This window comes from Pygocentrus nattereri, chromosome 22, assembly GCF_015220715.1.
Source record: "Pygocentrus nattereri isolate fPygNat1 chromosome 22, fPygNat1.pri, whole genome shotgun sequence".
NCBI classification, from domain to species: Eukaryota; Metazoa; Chordata; class Actinopteri; order Characiformes; family Serrasalmidae; genus Pygocentrus; species Pygocentrus nattereri.
In genome coordinates this window covers 23,921,129-23,943,071 of record NC_051232.1, presented here as the reverse complement: position 1 = coordinate 23,943,071, position 21,943 = coordinate 23,921,129, and the positions used below count along the sequence as shown (strand labels likewise).

Below are 21,943 nucleotides of genomic sequence, written 5' to 3'. Positions count from 1 at the left end.
GCAACAATGACTTCAGCATAGCTAACACAACATTATTGAATTGGCTGTATGCTTCAGACTTCCTCTAAATGGACACTTTATGTAAAGCTGTCCAGATTTTACTTACTGTTTCATGATCCTGATCTACATGTCCTTCATGAGGTTACAATAGGTATGACAAAACAACATATGTGTGTGTGTGTGTGTGTGTGTGTGTACAGTGGGGAGAACAAGTATTTGATACACTGCTGATTTTTCAGGTTTTCCCACTTGCAAAGCATGTAGAAGACTGTCATTTTTATCATAGGTAATCTTCAACTGTGAGTGATGGAATCTAAAACAAAAATCCAGAAAAATACATTGTATGATTTTCAAATAATTAATTTCCATTTTATTGTGTGAAATAAGTATTTGATACACCAGAAAAAGAAACTTAATATTTGGTACAGAAATCTTTGTTTGCAATTACAGAGATGAGACGTTTCCTGTAGTTCTTGACAAGGTTTGCACACACTGCAGCAGGGATTTTGGCCCACTCCTCCATACAGATCTCCTCCAGAGCCTTCAGGTTTCGTGGCTGTCGCTGGGCCACACGGACTTTAAGCTCCCTCCAAAGATTTTCTATTGGATTCAGGTCTGGAGACTGGCTAGGCCACTCCAGGACCTTAAGATGTTTCCTACGGAGCCACTCTTTAGTTGCCCTGGCTGTGTGTTTTGGGTCGTTATCATGCTGGAAGACCCAGCCACGACCCATCTTCAGTGCTCTTACTGAGGGAAGGAGGTTGTTGGCCAAAATCTCACGATACATGGCCCCATCCATCCTTCCCACAATACGGTGCAGTCGTCCTGTCCCCTTTGCAGAAAAGCATCCCCAAAGAATGATGTTTCCACCGCCATGCTTCACGGTTGGGATGGTGATCTTGGGGTTGTACTCATCATTCTTCTTCCTCCAAACATGACGAGTGGAGTTTAAACCAAAAAGTTCTATTTTTGTCTCATCAGACCACATGACCTTCTCCCATTCCTCCTCTGGATCATTCAGATGGTCATTTGCAAACTTCAGACGGGCTTTGACATGCGTTGGCTTGAGGAAGGGCACCTTGCGTGCACTGCAGGATTTTAATCCTTGACGGCGTAGAGTGTTACTGATTGTTTTCTTTGAGACTGTGGTCCCAGCTCTATTCAGGTCATTGACCAGGTCCTGCCGTGTAGTTCTGGGCTCATTCCTCATCTTCCTCAAGATCATTGATGCTCCACGAGGTGAGATCTTGCATGGTGCCCCAGACCGAGGGAGATTTTCTGTTATTTTGCATTTCTTCCATTTTCTAATAATTGCACCAACAGTTGTTGCCTTCTCACCAAGCTGCTTGCCTATTGTCCTGTAGCCCATCCCAGCCTTGTGCAGGTCTACAATTTTATCCCTGATGTCCTTACACAGCTCTCTGGTCTTGGGCATTGTGGAGATGCTGGAGTCTGACTGATTGAGTGTGTGGACAGGTGTCTTTTATACAGGTAACGAGTTCAAACAGGTGCAGTTAATACAGGTAATGAGTGGAGAACAGGAGGGCTTCTTAAAGAAGTAACATGTCTGTGAGAGCCAAAATTCTTACTGGTTGATAGATGATCAAATACTTATTTCACACAATAAAATGGAAATTAATTATTTAATAATCATACAATGTATTTTTCTGGATTTTTGTTTTAGATTCCATCACTCACAGTTGAAGAGTACCTATGATAAAAATTACAGTCTTCTACATGCTTTGCAAGTGGGAAAACCTGAAAAATCAGCAGTGTATCAAATACTTGTTCTCCCCACTGTATGTATATATATATATATATATATATATATATATATATATATATATATATAATAACTTATAGTGAATTCATATTCATAGTCATACTGATCAGGCTTAACATTATGACCACCTCCTTGTTTCTACACTCATTGTCCATTTTAGCAGCTCCACTTACTATATAGGTGCACTTTGTAGTTCTACAGTTACAGACTGTAGTCCATCTGTTTCTCTGATACTTTGTTAGCCCCCTTTTACCCTGTTCTTCAGTGGTCAGGACCCCCATGGAACTTCACAGAGCAGGTGCCATTTGGGTGGTGGATCATTTCTCAGCACTGTGGTAACACTGATGTGGTGGTGGTGTGTTAGTGTGTGTTATGCTGGTATGAGTGGATCAGTCATGGCGATGCTGCTGGAGTTTTTAAACACTCACTGTCTGCTCTATTAGACACTCCCACCTTGCCAGTCGACCTTGTAGATGTAAAGTCAGAGATGATAGCTCATCTGCTGCTGCACAGTTTGTGTTGGACTGAACTGACCCACCAAAGAGCAGGGTAAAAGGGGTTTAACAGAGTATCAGAGAAAGAGATGGACTACAGTCTGTAATTGTAGAACTACAGAGTGCACCTATATAGTAAGTGGAGTTGATAAAATTGAAAAAGTGAATATGCATATACAAATATGTACATTCATGTATACACGAGTGTTCAATGCAGTAAAATATTAGTCATAATTGATACAGCAGCAAGACATTACTACTGCTTTTAACTGTATTGTGATCTAAGAAGAATGAAGAGGCTGGCAGGTCACCTCCAATCATACTCACAGATATGTTAGACGCTAAAACCCACCAACCAGCCCTACAGCCCTGCACATTATCACACCTACAACTCATATAAATATGCCCAAACCCACAACAACAACTGTTTACATGGGCAGTACCCATGATGCTCTGCGCTCACTGCTCTGCGCAGCCACACCTCCACAGCTGAATGATCCCATAGCAGGATGCTGCAATAACATTTAATAACTATGCCAGTTGTGATCAACAGGCACATCATGAAATTAAAATAGGAAGATTGGAGTTTGGAGACACTAAAATATGCTGGAAAACAAAGGGAAGCACAGGGAAGCAGAAATAGAAAATGCTGAGAATAATGTTAATGAATAAAGCCTTCACTGGGTTAACGTGGGGAAAAAAAATGTATTAATTTTTTACATTAATATTTTCCAACCTTTCACTATCCCTCAGAATCAAATGGCCTGCTTTTTGTGTTTTTGTTACTGTACCCTTAAGACTGATATATGCAAATATCCTCTACTCTGATTGGCTTGCCTGTGTGCCTCATTCAAAACAGTCTGGGCTAAAACACTCCTTATAAACTCAGAGTGCATGGATGGAGCAACACTGCTGTGTACTGAATGGGTGGATATATGTAAATGCATTAGTTTTTGTGACATCACAAATTTACTGAATTCAAAACTACTTGTTGCAGCTTAGCTTCCATAGAAGGACTGAATGATGAGGGGTGAATGATGTGATTTGTTTTTTTGTTTTTTTTTTTTACTCTAAAAGGTGCGGACAGTGTAGTTTTCCATGATATAGGCCCTTTAAAGCACAACGGAGAGCAGGGCTGGAAAACGCTGCATTAGTCTGCACAGTTATTTCACTGCAGCGGCTGAGAATCGAGCTGTGGGCGTGGCCTTAACATCGAATGGGTGTGGTTTATGAACGTGTAGGCGTGAATTGTGTCTGCGTGGGCGTGGTTTGTGTTTAAGTGGGCGTGCCCCTGTGTGGTGCTGAGGCTGCCCGCTCTGCTCAGGGCTGCAGGTGGAGCGGCTGGACTGAGGAGCGATCACATCTGTTTTCAAGAGAAAAGGAGGAAAAAAAACACCAACACAGACAGCCAACTGCATTCTGCTCTGCTCTTAACCGGATACACGAGCACACGGGAGGCTTCCGTCTGAAGGAATTTTAACCGCACTTTCTCTCTCCCTTTCCCTTTTCTTTCTGTCTTTCCACGCCGTTAAACGGAAGGACTGGAAAGGGGGGATTCCGGAGAAGAGGAGAAAACAGACACAACGTTATAAGAGGGGCGTTTTGAAGGTAAGAAGCTCTTGCGCTGTGTTTTCATTGTGTGTGTGTGTGTTTGTGTGTGTGTGTGTGTGTGTGCAGCTGTGAAGAAACTGCTCTTTCAGTCGGTTTTAACAGACGGATAGTTGGCGTTTTCTCCCCAGCTGATACTGATGCTGCCGTGTTCCCGAGGTTAATTAGCCCGTTTTGCGTGTTCTCCGTGATTTTAGAGGTGTTTTCTTCTCTGCTGGGTCCTGTCGTACGGAGACATTTCCTCAGGACGGTGGTGGGGCGAGAGGAATGAGGGAAGGGAAATTATTTTGAGGGACACAGATATTCTTGTTAGACAGTTTGCTGTCGTTTGGCTTTGTTTTAGCGCCTGTTAAATGGCAATAATCCCATTTTCTATTCCTTTTTGCCCTCCAGATACTGGTGAACAAGTTGGCTACACACGTTGGAAAGAGAAGCCTCGTATAAATGTCGTGAAATAGGACGAGCAGTTTGCTGCAAACACTTGTAACGTTAGTTAGGTTAAATATTTAGAGACAGACATGGGCAGAGTATTTGTTGTCCATTTTTATTATTAAAAATCAAGCTGCAGCTCCATTTTCACACAATTTTACCTCAGGCTAACGCGAGTGTCGGCTGTAAATCTGTTCATGAATATGTAGCCTAGCCTGTGTAGCTAACGTTAGCTAATACCTGAGGAGTTCCACCTTCAGGTATAGCTATGATTCAAACTAGTGAATATGAGGGACAAACTACTCAAAAAGAGGACGGGAGCCTGTTTATTCTTCATTTTTGAGAACTTTGAACACGTTTAGCGTGGGTTGAAACGACGTTTTGGCTCACAAACAGGATGAACGGTTCGTTACAATACATTTTCTCTTAATGTACTTTAAGTGAATGCGATTTGATTTTGAATGTGACCGTTACGGCGGGAGCCGTTTATTTTTTCTCCCACCCGTATTCCGAAAAGTCCAGCCTCCTCCGCTTTGATTGGCTAGTTGTCGACAGACTGTTCGGGAGTCTGAACTAATTAGCCAATCTTGGCGCAGTAGCTGAGGACGGATCAGCCAATCACAGCGCGGGAGTTCGAGACACTGCAAGCCAGTGCCCGCGCAAGAGGCGGGACTCCGCTGGCCAATCACAGCGCAGGAGGCGGGAGTCGGCGGAAAAAAATAAATAACACGCGTGCGTAACCGTCCAGCGTCGGTATTACCGTTACTGGACGGGGGAATAGCGCGAGAGAGAGAGATAGAAAGGGGAGGTGTGATAGCGTCAGCGTCTTCGGAAAGTAAGCGATTTAATCTCTCTTTCTCTGTTTTCCACCCGTCTCACTTTTGAGAGGGAGAGAGTGAAGCAGAGGAGAGGGCGCGCGCGCGCGCGAGTCTCGGGCTTTAAATGTCTTCGTTCGTCATTAAACCCAGCCGGACCGTTAGTCACTGTTCTGCCGGATGGAGGCCTTAAAAAGTTCATATCACGCGATTTGCTCGTTTAGCGCCTCCCTGATGGAAAGGGACGTTGAAGATGAGAACAAATAGAGAGGTGGAGGGAGTGGTCTTGGTAAGTCTCTCTGAGTCGACTCCTGAAGGGAAACCCACCCTCGCCGGTCCGAGCGCGTGAGCCGAGTCGGATTATACGCGCGTGTCGCTGTTGTCTGGATGAACGCGGCGCTGCAGGTGTGTCGGGCTGTGCTGGACGTCTGAAGCGCGCGCCTGTGCAGAGCCGTTTAGACCCATCACGGTTAAACCTCGGCGGGGCACGAGTGGGTTTGGTGCTCTGACTCAGCCTCCTGTACCATCAGCTTATAGGCAGAGTGAACAGAAAACCTCTTTATTGCTGCTTTCCAGCCGCAGCGTCGCAGCTTCTGCTCAGTGCCCGTGTAAGCTATTTGATGTCATGGTGCGACCCGTGTTCATAATTCAGCATAACACTGTCAAATTCCCCAAATTCTCACTGGGCTTAGAAATCTCAAAAGGTTTAGTTTTTCTAAAAGGACAGTTTTGAAACAGAAGTCTAAATACAGATCACAGCCCCAAAAACTGCAACCCCCAGAATATATGTGACCTCATAGCTCAGCCCCACCCCTGATCACCCACTTTACTCTGATAAAGGACACACCCAGATGCCTAGGTTTGATCAGTAGCTGTAGTTTCCAATAGAGATGGCAAATAAAAGCAAGACGCATACTGGCGACAGTTTTAGTTTCTGATACACTGTTTTGTACCATTGCACCCCCCCCCCCCCCCCCTAATGTTTTCAGTGTGTTGAAATGGTCACACTCTAATAAAATATACACAAACAAAAGAAATTTCAAACAAGCATCAACCTTATAATGATAAAAATATTCAACACGGAACAACATTTGCATGGTCTAAAATCCTCTGGAGAGATGAAATGGTTTAGTTGTAGTATGTAAGGGTATGTAAGGTGTTAAACTGAGATGTATGACAAAAAAGAGAAAAACAACATATGGTATGCGTTTGCTGGAGAGCGTATGACGTGGTTAGGGGGGGCTCTTTGTTTTGTAACTCTGTCACGTATGGATGCTTTTAAAGTCTTCTGAGTGTGACTGAGGTGCAGCTGAGCTCAGACAATGTGTCAGCTACTCAAAAACAGACCATTCTAGTGATAACAAATTTACTTATGCTTTTCCATCAAATTTTGTGTAAAGGCGTCAGTATAGTGTAGAAAAAAGAAGCATTTTGAAACCATGTGCAATTTAAAGCCATCACTAATGTGCCCATCTTCCTCTTTCATGGGGTTCTTGGTTACTGTCTTTCATGGCATCTTATATCAGTGATCAAAACTAGGCATCTGGGCGCTGTTTACCGTTTTGAAATTTGCGGTTTTCTGAGCCAAACTAATCTGCATAGTATATAATTAGGTCTCTGTACAAACACATCAAATATTGAAAGTTGAATAGAAACTATAATGAGAAATGGTATGAAATGTAATGAAATCATTACCACTCTAGAATGTTGAATGCGTTGTCTTTTTCCCCAGCTATAAAACAGTAATATTTTAGTGGCTTAAATAGGCGTAGAAGACAGCCACGTCTTGCTGGCATGATAGTAGAAGGATTTTAACATGGAAAAAAACAAATGTAAAAAAAAAATTAGCTCAGTGCATGCAGTTCACGCAGATTATAATAAACAGCAGTTGTAGCTTGACGGGCGAAACGGCAATGATGCATCAGTATCCACACCAGAGTGTAATATCGGCTGCCATGCAGTTAAAGTCTCATTCCAGTGGTTTACTTGAAATGTGCTGTCCCTTGGCATTTAGACAATATTTTCTTCTTTGAAACGGCTCACCAACACAGCAATAGCTCAAGTGAAACTGCATACCCACTAACCCTGCCGACCCATTTCCATTGCCAAGATATTTCTCCAGGTCAGGCCCACAACTGTTGTTGTACTTTATGCAATATATTCAGCAGGATCTCTGAAGGATGCTGCCGACTCCGCTGCTGTGCATTGAGACAGCTTGTAATAAGTGCAAATTCTTCCCATTTGAATAATTGTTGCGAACCTCTGTTGTAGTGCATGGCTCAGTTTGAGCTGTGAGTGGATTTTAAGGTCTTTCGTCTCCACTTATTCTGAGATACATGAAATCCGTAAACTGCCTCTGAATACTAATGAAGCTTCAGTCCGCGATTTTATTTCATTCCTTATAATCTCCCACGCAGTGTCTCATCTGTGGTACAGCCATGTTTTTTTTAGGCCCCCTCGGCCCCATTGGATGAAATGACTTTTAGCTCTTTGCCTGAAATATTATAGTGCAAGACGGTGTGGTCATGTGAGTCATATCCTACAGGGGAATATGTTATTTGGCTGTATTTTAGCTAATTATATTCAGCTGATTATAAGCCAGATATTTTGGCTGTGTTTGTGTGTGATGGAGATTGTTTGTGGGCAGCATTACTCCTAACAATGCTATCGTTTATATTGGATGCCTCACTCAGTCAGCAGTTTTCATGGTCTTATGGAGACAGGCAGTGCATGTTTAATGTGCTAAAGATGTAAATGTCACATGCCATTTTCTGCAAACATGCTGTAATGCTGCAAGCTATGCTGGAGTACCACCAGGGATGCCCAATCTTATCTGTAAAGCAGGAGAACATCTCCGTTGGTCAGTCTTAAAACAACTGATCAGGTGAGTTCCAGCTTTCTATGAATGAAAACTCACAACCACACTGGCTCTTTGCAGATAAGACTGGACACCCTCGCTCTGCACTGTATGTTTGGAGACACCTGCTCATTCAACATTTATTCTGAAATTAAAGATATTAATAATAGCTTGGTGCTGCAGTAACCAACATGACTTTACACTACATGTTGGGACATTGTGGTGAGGATTTGATTGCATTCAACTGTAAGAGAATAGGTGAGGTTAGCTACTAATCTTAATATGAAATGCCATTCTAGCTCATCCCAGACATGCTGGCTGTAGAGTAATCATTTCAAAGAAAACAGCTCCACTGCACCACAGTCCAGCTCTTTACCCCTCTAGCCAATGCTTGGCATTGAGCATGGTTACCTTAGCCCCATGTGCCTTCTGTCCCATTCTGTTGGCAGTGCTTTTCTATGGAGATTAAACAAGCTGTGTATGTATGAAAACAAGCTGTGATGTATGAAATTGAATGTCCTTTAAACATATTTACTTTTGCATAAATAGTGTACCACTCGACCTTGAACACTGCCTTCAATCTGAACAGCTTCAGGAGGAAACTATTCCCAACACATTTGGACTATATTTTTAAGCTGTTCTCTTGATGCAGTAGGACCCAGGAGGGTGTGTTGTCTCTGAAGTTAATTAGGAATAAAACAATGTCTGTTTCTTTGATATCCGGCTTTGACTTTGGATGCTGAGACTTGTCTCACCTTGGGGCACACTCAGCTTGGTGATGACCCAGACATAGCCTTGTTGCCCCCGACGAAAGGGGCGTGGCCCCTGCAGTTCAAGTTCACCAAAGTCGGAGAGTGAGGCACTTAATCTGACAATAATCCTCCTCTCTTCACCAAGGCAGGAGTGTGGCTCATTATTCGCCCTCCATGTCTGTCTGTCTCTCTCTCTCTCTCTCTCTCTCTCTTCCTCTCTCAGCCCACGGGTAAAGAGAGCTTTAGACGAGGTAAGAACAGACACTTTTCCGCCCTGCGCTCTCAAACATGAGCAGAATCCTTAAAATGAGTGAATGCCTGTGTGTGCTGTATATGACAGAGCTGCTGATTGGGAGGCATGAGCAGATGAAATGTGCTTGATGTATCAATATTTTCAGTGCGCAGTAGCTGTAATGGTGTGACTGAGCAATGGTTAGTCACTGGAACATGTTAAGAAGGGCTGCATGATATCATTTGTCAGTCATTATAGCAATATAAGCCTTTGCCACATGAAGATAATCCCTCTAGCAAGTTACAGTAGTTTTTACACGGTGCCGTCAGCCTTTTGAGTAATCACAGTTGCAGATAAGTGTTTTTGTCAGTGTTTGGATTAATCAAGATATTCATGTATTCCAACAAAAGTAAATTACTAAAGCAGGTAAATATTTAACAATGTCATTTTATTTGCGTATATAATTTTTCTTACAATGACAATACTAATGTTTTATCAGGGTTGCGCCCTAATGTACGTTTGAATCAGTTGCATGTTCAAATACTTTGCTAAAATGTTTTTTTTTTTGTTTTGTTTTGTTTTGCTTTACGTATGAATGCACCAGCAAGCAAAGCGTAGAGATGTTATCACCAAGTCAAGGTTACTCATTTAAGGGGGTTCCTCAGTTCAGCTGAACTGTTGAATGGCCTGGTTTTATGGTCTTCAGCAGCTCAGCAGTTCAACTGTGCTTGTAAAACACATGTAGGGATTTGGTTCAAACTTTGTATTAAAAGTTTTTTTTCTTTTTCTTTAGGCTGTTGCATAGTGCCGTTAATGCACATTGACTTGCTGAAGGTGTTGCATGACCTGAAGCAGTGGTGCTGTGCTAAAGACCTTCACATCTACAACAACAGTGCTGTTGATTCAAGTCCTTTTTAATTGTGTACCAGATGAACAGGGGAAGAGATGCATTGAAATCTGTTGCTAATTTTATTTTGTTATATAACTGTTATTATAAGCCCAGTGTGATACTGACATCTCATTTAGCTGTTTAGTGTTTTGCTTTGATTACTTTCTATTAAAGTAATAAATTCACGTTAAGGAATTGATTAAGATTTAGAGAATAATCCAAACCTTTTCTTGTGATGGGGAGTACTTCATGATTTTTGTAGAAAAGAACTATTAAAATAATCCTATACAAGCTAAAGAACCCTAAACCAGTTCTTGCTGGTTTTCTTAATGCCAGTAATGTGCATAAGCTGAAGGTGTTGCGTAACAGACATGGTCCATGTCTGTTAGAGGGTATTCTAGTCCTTTCGAAGTGGAAAAATACCTGCATTCATACCAGTGCCTGCAAAGACTTTGTTTTTTAAGATTTTTAAAATATAGTACACCCACTGATTTGTGGTTTGGATTGCATGGGAAATGCGGTGTCTCTAGCTTTAGAATTGATGATTAGACAGCCATGTCTCTCCCGTGATGGACTGATGCACTTAAAAGCTCATGCTGCCTCTTTCTCATCAGCTGAATCCAGTCCAGTGAGAGATACAGGATACTGGAGGATATTGATTACTGCATAGTCTTCTCTGTTAAGCATAGACATGAAAGCCTACAAGTGATCTCCCAGCCAAGAAGATCACCAGACATGGCAAAGATGGGGATCCTATTTGCAATAAGGGGCAGTCTGATTCCTTGTGCTGGCAGCTTTGTCTTCTAGTTCAGAGAGAAGAGAAATGGAAAAAAAAACAGATGCGAAGTGATACAGGTTTAAATGGATATATCTATTTCCTTGTGTTTTGTTGTCTTTTGCCGTTTTTATTAATTGTTCCCCATGAAGATTAATTTTACATGCATGTTTACTATGGAGCTGAAAGTGAATTCTTGCCTTTTCATTTTTTGAGGTGAGTCCAAAAATCCAGTAGGGGCACACTGATTTATTTGATACAGTGATTACAGCTTCATTACAGCAGCATTGTAGGAGATTTAATCATGTTCCTGAAAGGCGATTTCACATATGATGTACACTTTCCTGGCACGGTCCCTTGGAGTGCAAGAATGCATTTGCTTTACAACACATGAAAATGGTTCATTTCAGGGTATGGCTAGCAACGTACTAACTGGCTTCTTCTTTTGCTGGCTAAAATTGCAAACCAAGTATCAGCTTGCACTTGACTCTTGTATGAGATTCAGATTGACAGTTGGTCAGATTCATTTGAGCCCGAAGTAATTTATGTTGCATGCTCATGTTTTAGGCATGAGCGAAATTACTATATCGGTATCACAATACCAATATCATAAAGTGCATGTAGGATACAGTATCAGTCAAAAGTTTCTCATTCAATGTTTTTTCTTTATTTTATTACTTTCTACTTTGTAGGTTGATATTGAAGACATAACTATGCAGGATCACACATGGAATTACGTAGTAAACACAAAGTGTTAAACAAACCAGAATATGTTTTATACTTTTTCTTTAAAGTAGCCACCTTTTGCTTTGATGACAGTTTTGCACACTCTTGGTATTCTCTCAATCAATTTCATGAGGTATTCAACTGGAATGGCTTTCCAACAGTCTTGAAGGAGTTCCCAGAAGTGCTGAGCACTTGTTGGCTGCTTTTCCTTCACTTGGCGGACCAACTCATCCCAAATCATCTCAATTGGTTTTAGGTCAGGTGATTTTTGGAGGCCAGGTCATCTGATTCTGCACTCCGTCATGCTCCTTCTTGGTCAGATAGCCCTTACATAACCTGGTGGTGTGTTTGGGGTCATTTTACTGTTTTAAACCAAATCATGGTCTTACTAAGCGCAAACCAGATGGGATGGTATGTTGCTGCATAAGCTATGGAAGTCTTGCTGCTTTAGTGTGCCTTGAATTTTGAATAAATCACCAGAAAAGCACCCCCACACCATCACTTCTACTCCCCCATGCTTCACGGTGGGAACCACACATGTAGAAACCATCCATTCACCTTTTCGGCAAGAGGAACTGAAAATTTTAAATTTCAACCCATTAGACCAAGGTACAGATTTCCACTGTTCCACTATTCCTTGAGCTTCTTGGCCCAAGCAAGTCTTTTCTTCTTCTCGTTCTTCTTCAACAGTGGCTTCTTTGCAGCAGTTTAGCCTTAAAGGCCTGATTCATGCCGTCTCTTCTGAACAGTTGATGTTGAGATGTGTCTGCTACTCTGTGAAGGAGGTGCTGTTAATTTACGGTTTCTGAGGCTGGTAATTCTCTTGGTCTTCCTTTCCTGGGGCAGTCTCCATGAGAGCCAGTTTCATCATAGCGTTTGATGGTTTTCATGACTGCGCTTGTGCATACATTCAGAGTTCTTGCAGTTCATGTCTTAAAGTAACGTATGGACTGTTGCGTCTCTTTACTTAGTTGAGTGTTTCTGGCCATAATTCAAATTAGAAAAGTAGCTGAACTATTGAGTAGCTGAGGACTATTCATTATTCACTATAGAACTGTGTACCAACCATACCTCCACACAACACAACAAATGGTTTCAAACACATTAAGAAGGCAAGCAATGCCACAAATGAACTCTGTTAATTTAAAACCATGGCAGGTGACCACCTCATGAAGCTGATTGACAGAATGCCAAGAGTATGCAAAGCTGTCGTCAAAGAAAAATGTGTCTACTTTGAAGAATCTAAAGTATAACATTTTCTAGTTTAACACATTTGTTTACTAGATAATCCCATATGTGTTCCTTTGTAGTTTTGGTGTCTTCAATATTAATATAATAATTGAATGAGAAGGTGTATCTAAACTGAAAGCAACGTGAAAGCAATACCATCCTTGTCATGTACAAGGCTGGGGGATTCAAGCCTAAATTTTGGCACAAAATGGTTGGAAGTACGATAAAAATGGGTCACATATACGAATATGAATCGCTTCTGGAGGCATGAATACCTCCTTGGCCATTATCTACAGTGAAATCCAATTGCAAATGTGCCTCCTTCATCCAGCAGCCTACAGCTTAGTGTTTAACCCAGATTGCTTCCATACAAAGACTGGGGGCAAATAAAGGAAAGGAAAAAAAAATGTTGTCCTCTTCTAAGGGCAGCTTGAGGGTGCGTGGAAGGAGGTGGGCTGTGAAAAACACGTATAATGATATATTAGCTCTCCCACTGTCCTGAGGATATTCTTGCCTTTGGATTTGTGTGTGAGTGCGCATGTGTGTGCATGTACGCTGTGGCAGCATCTACCTGGGTTAAGCAGAATAACTCCGTACACTATTATTAGTAAGAATGTAGCAATATATCCCAGAAGTATGACAAGCTGTGACTTGAGTCAGCTGTTTCTAGATAGGCGGACTTTGGCCATGCATGATTTAAAGTAAAAAAAAAAAAGCCTGTGAAATGAAAACTGTCCACTCTAGTTATGAATAATATATATATATATATATATATATATATATATATATATATATATGGTGTGTGGGTGGGTGGGTGTGTGGGTGTGTGTACATACATTGATGTATATCTGTCTGTATAAACACATGTATGTGCTCACATACAAAAGTTATTTATCGCATATTAAAGTGTATAAACTTCTATTTTGCTGTATTGATGATGAACAGCATAATTCATTGTTCCAGTAGAAAAAGGTCATTCTTCTGATTCAAGTTGTCTCTTTTACTTCGCATGCTATTCAAGCGCCTGAGATGATTATGCACAGTCAGAGATGGATTGTTGGAGCAGCCAACTTCAGTCTTACTGAACTAACTGTGCATTTTTGAGTTTTAGTTTATTTTTGTCTCTCAGAATCAAATGTTCTCTGGTTCTACATGCATAGGGATATGAAGGAGATTAATGGCAAATGCTTGTGCAAATTATGAGGAAAAATGTGCAGTACTCATTCATATGCTGTCCTTAATAGACTATTCAGACTGATTTAAGTTGGATTTGAGTTTGTCATGCAGTCACATAGTATTGTGACTTTGTGTAACTTTTCTCAGTGTGATCGGTCATAAGAAGAAAGTCGTAGCTCAGTAAAATGTACTGTTTCCTTTTTTGAAGGATAGTTTTGATGTACTTATACATATCTGGAGATATGACTACTTGCATTCCAGGTCTTTTTTGTCTTTGCTCTTATTCTGTTGGTGACAACATCTGGACTGCTTTGTTCTTTGTCACATTTCTTACTTTCGGATTTTTGATGCATGGTTTCTTAAATTTCTTGATTTATTTTTGCAATATGCTTCACGGTCATGTAAAAACATGTTGTTGAATAAGTAATGTGTTAGGATGAGAGATTAGCCTGCACCTTTTCAACTGAATTATTTACTTTTGGTGGTTTACATAAATATCTTGATTAAACTGAGTATTGTGTTCAGCACCACCAGCGGAGTGGACAGCTACCTGATGTGGCAGCTGGGTGTGTCTGGGTGTGTGTATGTGGGTGTGGGTGAGAGCCAGCAGCCACATCAGGTAGCTGTCCACTCAGCTGGTGGTGCTGAACTCAATACTCAGTTTTATGGGTATTTTTGAGATATGTATGTAATGGTCCAGACAGTGTACTGACATTGCAGAAGTATGTGTCTGTGTTTTTGCCAAAAGCTGAGCAGTCCAGACACTCGCTTCCCACCTCTCCCTGGCTGAGACTAGCTGCTCTTTTCTGATTGGGGGATTGAAAGGGGCAGCTATTTGTGGAGCACAATGAAACCTCTTCAGATGCCAAGAGGCACGTGGGTCCTCACAAAAGGGGCTTCTCTGGGCTGGCCTGGCCGGGGCCTGAATACTCTTTTCAGTTTGTGCATTTGAGTGTTCCTTCATTAGGCTGCAGTAACATTGATACTGTTGGCTCTGTTTGCTGAGAGAGAGAGAGAGAGAGAGAGAGAGAGAAACTCACAGAAGAAGAATGAAACAGGCAGAGAGAAAAAGAACAATAGTTTGTTCTGTAACTTCAGTAACTGCCTGTGTTATTCCTGCAGTGGGATTTAAGGCAGCATGTGTATAGTGTGCTTAATTTTAGCTCTTTTGTATTGTCACAGAAATAATTAAACAGCTGGAAAATTAGATTTCTTTCCTTTTTTAAGGAATGCAGTGACATGGAATTTCTCGGCTAACCAGTAATTTACACTTTGTCACAGCTAATACGATAACCACTCATTTTGTCATTATCTTTTTGCATTTTAACATTTTCTCACTATAATCAGTGTATGAATTGCTGTGATTGGCTGTAATTCCAGTAGCAGACCAACAATAATGAAATGTTCTAATGCAAATAATATATTGACTGCTGATGTGCACCTCTACAGGTTACTTGTTTGACTTCTTTTGAGAAGCTATTTACTTGTCATCACTTACTGAAAATCTGACAGAAGGGGTTATGGAAAAGGCCAGCTTTCATGTGTATTGGAGGATTGAAGGAAAAGACTAAATGCAGCTTATTTGCTCTGCTGAAATCCTTTTAAACAACACCGACTGGGTATCACGTTCTTGTCTTATTTCAACGGTTTTCTCTTGTGTGCTTCTGTTTTAGTTTAATTGGTCAATATGGGAAGTTTCTCCTGTTTTTGTGCTTGTTCCACTTTTTGTTTCTTCTGTATAGCTTCTGTGTGTTTCCTGCAGTCATTTTTTCTCTTTGTCTTTGTGAGCCTCCAGGATATTTGTGCTGTTCTACCTTCACTGCTGCATGCTCTGTAGAGGTGTGTATGAGTGTATCTGTCTGCGTGTTTGTGAGAGAGAAAGAGAGTGTGTGTGTGTGTGTGTGTGTGTGTGTGTGTGTGTGTGTGTGTGTGTGTGTGTGTGTGTGTGTGCGTGCACGTGGGTCTTTTTTGATGGATTATTTCATGAGAAACAGTAGAGAAATCAGGTCTAGATGTGTAACAGGGTGAGAAGACGAACAGCTTCTTCTGAAATGGATAATTATATTATGACAATGAGTCGCTATAACCAAATAGCCTGTATGTTTACCAGAGTGTTTAAGTGAAAGTAGTTGTCCAGGTCTGCAGATACCCTGACATTTCTATGTTTATTTTTTATTATAACCTATTTCTGTATTTATCTTTCTCTGTGGCTGTTAAAAAAAAGGATTTTCAGTTTAGATGTAATAAATTAAGTAGAAGTGGTGAATAGAGGCGCAGCAGTACAGAAATTTCACAGTGCAATACATTTTCTAATTTTTGTGTCACCATACAGAATTAGAAAAATGCTAATGTGACTTCACTGCATAATTTTGACTATTTGTTTTGGTAGGGTTGTCCAGTGTAAATGTACCTGGAATGTCTGGATTTTCTGATCATATTTCTGTCATATGATTAGCATAAAAATCCTGCCTTTTTCAAAAATACCCCTGGTATATTGTGCATTTTTGCTTTGTCCTCATCTGCAAGCTTAACAGGCTTTCATCTCATGCAGCACATCCCACATCACATAACATCATTATACTTGAAAATGTTTAAACAATACTTTGTGTACCGCAGTGTTTGCTTTTCGAGTAGGAACAATTATTTTAAAAAGGAATACAGTGAGCACAAGTTCTGCATGAGCTCGGAGTGCATCCAGCAATGAAGGAAACCTCATGTTTGTGTTATGCAGTGATTGACGGCCGCTAGCTCACAGAAAGCAGAGCATGGGAATTCATGTGAAGTAACTCCTTTAGTGGCAGATTTAAATGAGGTTAAGGGGTCATTACCAAATTCCAAGAGTGGATCAGAGGTGAGACGCACAGCTTGATAGGATAAAGTAATAGGAGTTGTTTGTGATAACACAGCCTCGAGCGTTCTATTGCTCTTGTACAATAGTTCTGCAAAATAAAGAAAAAAAGTCGATCAATAAATGTGCTTTAATGTTTCCTTTCAGTGAAAAAGTAGCAGCCTATTGTGTTGTGTATAGAGTAATAAAACTTTCGCCGCATGAGGGTCTGCTCAGGTTTTTCGGTACTTGCGAGATTAAATGTTGTTTTGTTCTTGCCCGTCCATAATGCTATTCAAAGCCCATCTTGGCTTGTGTTTGCTTCTGGCTAATTCCAGTTTGTTGAGTTGTTGAGCTGTCAAAAAGCTGGTGTAGAGGCAGTGACAGGTATCGAGTGATGTAAGCCTGCTGTCATGCTCTTCTTCAAAATCTGACCACATGAGCTGCAGGTCCAATATTACCTCTTGTATCCATTTTCTGTTTTTGTATACATTTATGGCATTCTGTTTTTAGCTCTTAGTTACAAATATTTAAACACATTTTGTCATTTCCACTGCCACACTCTCAGAAATAAAGGCATGAAACTGTCACTGGGCCAGTACCCCTCTTGTCTCTGGGGTGGTACCCTCCAAGGTACATATCAGTACTTTTATTCAGGGTACATAACTACATAATTGTTCTTTTCCAGTGGGAGAAACTTACATAAGGTTCACATTTGGACCTTAAAACCATGGACCTTGTACCTTTGAGGGTACATTTACATTGTTTGTATCTTCATTAACGAAAAATGTGCATGCAAAGTATTCCTAGCAGTGTACAGTACCTGAGTACTGGGAATTTGGTCATTCATCTTACTGGGATTCCATGTGTGTTGAGATGGAATGTATGGATTTAACTTGCAAATCATTGCCTAGTCTAATACAGTCTTCACAGAATCATCACACGGTCTCACTGGAGTCAGATGTTAAATCAGAGCTTGAAGCTTCTCCACTGCTGCTGTTGTTTGTGTGCCGTTAATGCTAGATTCATGGGAGAAATCAATGTGAACAGACAGGCTAAAGAGAGTGTCGCCCACTGTTATGGTTCTCTTATGCAGCGGGAAACGGACACAGATACTTAAGGTACAAGGACTTGTAACTATCGGATTGTAACCATACTGTGCTGTGCCATAATGCCTGGCGGAAAAAAAGAAGCTGTTAGAAACGTCTAGCTGCAGCGTAAAGTAAGTCGTTACTCAGCAGTCAGTGCTCAGTGGAATGATACCGTTATTGTAAAAAAAAAAAGTGTTGTAATTACAAATAACAGCAAGGGTAGAACGCTTCTCAAACATTCGTCAACCAATCAGATTGCGTTGTCAGATTGTGCCATCATTTATCACCTTAACGATAACGTGGATTTTTGCCCACTCTGGTCACACAGTGCATCTCACACAGCACCTCCCCTCACAGACACACACAGCTTCTCTTCCTAGAGGAAGCAGTGACTCACTGCTCGCAAAGGTCATGAACTCCAACCACACCTTCTGCTCGCTTGCTTTGCACCACAGTCACAAATACGCAGCTTCTCTCTCTCTCTCTCTCTCTCTCTCTCTCTCTCTCTCTCTCTCTCTCTCTCTCTCTCTCTCTCTCTCCTGCACAAGCTGTCTTTCAAGTGTGATTTGACCTCAGGCTTTCAAACAATGATGTGTATGAGTGCGTGTTTGTGTTTGTGTAAAGAAGAGAGAAAGTACAGAAAGTGAGGTTTTTTTTTTTGTGTGTGTGTGTGTGTGTGTGTGTGTGTGTGTGTTTGCCTTCTTCACAGATGGTACCAGTGCCCAGCCTGACTGGTGTCTAGGGACTCTATAAATACTCAGTGCGTTTATCTATCTCTCTCTTTGTGTCGTTCTCTCTCTCTCTCTCTCTCTCTCTCTCTCTCTCTCTCTCTTTGTCTCATTCTCTCTCTCTCTCTCTCTCTCTCTCTTTCTCACTAAGATTTCCCCACCATTTGATTGCCTCTCTCTTTCTGTCATCCCACATTTCAGTTGCCTAATACTGAACCCAATTCTCTTTTCCTCTCTTTTTTTTCTTTGCTCACCTTTCAGGTTTTTGGCACCAACGCTGCCCCCCCCCCCCTTTCTTTCTTTCCCAACCTTTCAGCTTTGTTTCTAGACACAATTCTCTCTTTCTCTTCCGTTGCCTAATAATGAACCCAGTTTCCTTTTCTTCTTCTTCTTTCTCCTTTTTATTTTTTTGTTTTTTGAGATTTCAAAAGCAGGTAGAGCTGATGCAGCAGGTATTAAGTCCAGTGAGGGATAATGAATGCTCTGCGTATTTAGCTTGGCACTAACACTCACTCACTCACTCACTCACTCACACTCTCTCTCTCTCTCTCTCTCTCTCTCTCAGCTGTATCTCTATGAAAATGTACCTTGGAGAGGTAGTTTGTGAAGTTCTTCGTGGGTTATTGATTTGTACTTTGCTCAAAACCTTTTCCTCGAGGAACTTGCCACTTAAACCCATCTGTTTTACTTGCCCACCACTCAGGACGTATGTGCATGTCTACACATGTGTGTGTTTTGAGCTGCCCTCAAAAGCCTGAGTATAGTCTACATGGATTATATAATATGTGAGGAAAAGCATCATTTTCTTTGTTTGCCGTTTTCTTTTCTTCTCGCTCTTTCTTCTTCTCTGCCGGTTCCCTTGCTGAACCCTCAGCCTAGCATAAGTGTTTCTGAAGCAGCCAATGTATGATTTAAAAAACCCTTTTTTCTTTTTTGTCTTTGTCTGTCTCACTGTAGAACAGCCGTCCACATATCTTTAGACTGCAGTTCGTCTCAACTTCTCTCTCTTCTCACTTTCTCTCTTTTTCTCAAAGCCACAGTAATGCTTCTTTTTCTTTCACCTTTCTCAGCTTTTTGGAGTGTCCTTTGTCACCCCCACCCCCATCTCTCTCTGTCTGCCTTTCATTCTCTTCAAATGAGACACACATTTAGACAGTTTTATCCTCTTTTTAATCAATCACTTCTCTGCAAAGTAGAATATTTTCTGTCCTCATCTCTCTTTTTAAATGAGAGACATAATTTAGGCTTTTTTTCTGTTCTCTCTTAAATCATTCACTTTCCCTTTGTGAAGCTTTAGAGTGTCCTCTCTGTCTCTCTCTGTCTCTCGCCATTGCTGCTGTCGTATGATAATGCGCAGCTGTGAACTATATTCAGCCTGTTTTTTTTTTTTTTTTTTTTGAATTTATCATAACACCCGCTTAGGGCCCTGGAAGCTGCATAATTCTGAAGGCAGATTTGGGTCCCACCCAAGGCTCAGGCCTGCAGAGAGACTCATTCAGATTTAGGGAAATCGAAGAGAAGAGAGAGAAAGACGTGCCATGAAGTTTTTCTTTTGTAAGTCTCTGATTTGGTGCTTCCAGTTGCCCTAGTAAAGACAAAGTTTTTTTTTTTTAAACATAAAGTTTGGCTGGTCAGAGATGGAAGCTGCTCATTTAAAGACTAACTCCATAACAGAGTACTACAAAACATTGCTAATAATAGTTGAATCTTACTGTGTTTGAGACTGTAATGTACTCAAGTACATAATGCAGACCTGCTATCCTTTACACATTTTGAATAGCAGGTATGCATTTTGACATTAAAGTATGCTAAAGTTTGCTGGTCTGATGTGCCACTCTAAATTATGCAAAAAGCTGGTGATGCCCGTGAGTTTAATTGTACACTAGGCCTGGGTGATGGGCATTGTAATTGGATATTTTGGGTGATGGACAAGTAACTAGTTTCTGAAACAGAGAGAGAGAGAGAGAGTGAGAAAGTTTGCTCAAGAAACAACTGTGATGGTTCTCTCTGCTATGAACTGTAATGCTAGCTTTACCTCACAGGTTTCCCTTGATTTGCTTTAAGTGAGTGGAATTGAAATCAAATGCTGACATGGTGTGGATTCTTAGCTCACCTTGAAATGGCTCACTGCATTAAAACAGAGAGCAAAAATGACTGAACGTTAGCATAAAGAAGCTAAGATAACTTTTTACCTGAAGAGAAAGTTCCTCTGATCTTTGTCTGTGGCCGATGTGCAGTGTTTACTGTGCAGGTTGTTTCTCAGTGGTTGTCTTAAAAAGAAAATGCCTCTATAGCAACAGAAAACGCCGTGTTTTGATTGTGGAAAGCACATTAACGTGGCTTGACATCTGGCATCTCCTTCTTTCCTCACAAACTGAGAAAACATTGACATTCGCCTACTGTCCATTCTAGAAAAGTGAATGTAGCGTGAAGATCTTCATCACTTTATCCAGAAGCTGAAACACTGAGTTCTTACAGTCAGTATATAATGTAATTCATAGTCCTGAAAGCAGCTCAAACAGAGCTCAAACTGATATTCTGAAGGTTTTGGTATTTGTCAAAAAATTTTACTTGTTACCTGGAAGGCAGCTGTTCCGTCATCTTGGTTGTCGTTGTTGTTGTTGTTGTTGTTGTTGTTGTTAAATAAATTGCACAAAAGAAATGTCTGTGTAACTGCCTTGAGAGAGAGAGAGAGAGAGAGAGAGAGAGAGAGCAATAGACCCTGTTGAAACATGATTACATGGCTTCAGGTGGGGAAGTGAAATATGTTCTCCAGGTTGGCAGGTCCGATAACGTAGGAGTGGACAGTATGACGTTGTGTATTTTTGTGTCAAATTACACCATTATTCATTTTTCGGGGCATATTGTAGTTATCCTGTATCCTGCCTTCCGCCTGGTGACTGCTGGGATAGGCTCCAGCACCCCCCGCGACCCTGATGGAGAAGCGGCTTAGAAAATGGATGGATGGATGGATGGATGGATGGATATTGTAGTTATCATTAGAACTTAAAGAGCACTGACCAACTGCTTATATCATTACAAAGAACGCATTTTTAAACCTGTTTAAAATGGTTTAGTGCAGTGCACTGAACTGAATAAAACACATTGCGTTCCTAGTTTTTGATAGTGTTTTTTAAATGTGGCACTGTTGCTGCTTTTTTTTTTTTTTGAGATTTCAAAAGCAGGTAGAGCTGATACAGCAGTTATTAAGTCCAGTGAGGGATGATGAATGTTCTGTGTATTTAGCTTGGCACTAACACTCACTCACACACACACATAGATACACCTCTTCTAAGCCGCTTCTCCCTCTCTGTCAGGGGTGGAATTGGAACCTATCCCAGCAGTCATTGGGTGGAGGGCAGGATACACCCTGGACAGGTCGCCAGTCCATCGCAGGGCAGACTTGGCACTAACACAATATAGAAATTCTCATAATGGAAATTTGCACCATTCTAGTAGATAAATAAAGGCTACTTATAAAGTTCAGTGCAAATATTATTTTAAAACAATAAAATGGCTACAAGTAACCAT

At 41.1% G+C, this 21,943-nt stretch overlaps 1 protein-coding gene across 11 annotated transcripts in view; it reads left to right on the top strand.

The window, feature by feature from the left end:
* Positions 1-3,574: 3,574 nt before the first annotated feature.
* nrxn2b (neurexin 2b) overlaps positions 3,575-21,943 on the top strand; it is an 863,803-nt gene continuing 845,434 nt past the window's right edge. For 9 of the 11 annotated variants that reach the window (XM_037533024.1, XM_017697610.2, XM_037533021.1 and 6 more), the window contains exon 1: positions 3,576-3,885. The gene's annotated coding sequence lies outside the window, so the exon portion shown is untranslated. Of the gene's footprint in view, positions 3,886-21,943 lie in introns of all 11 variants that reach the window. The other 2 variants (XM_037533023.1, XM_017697609.2) reach the window with 2 other exon arrangements.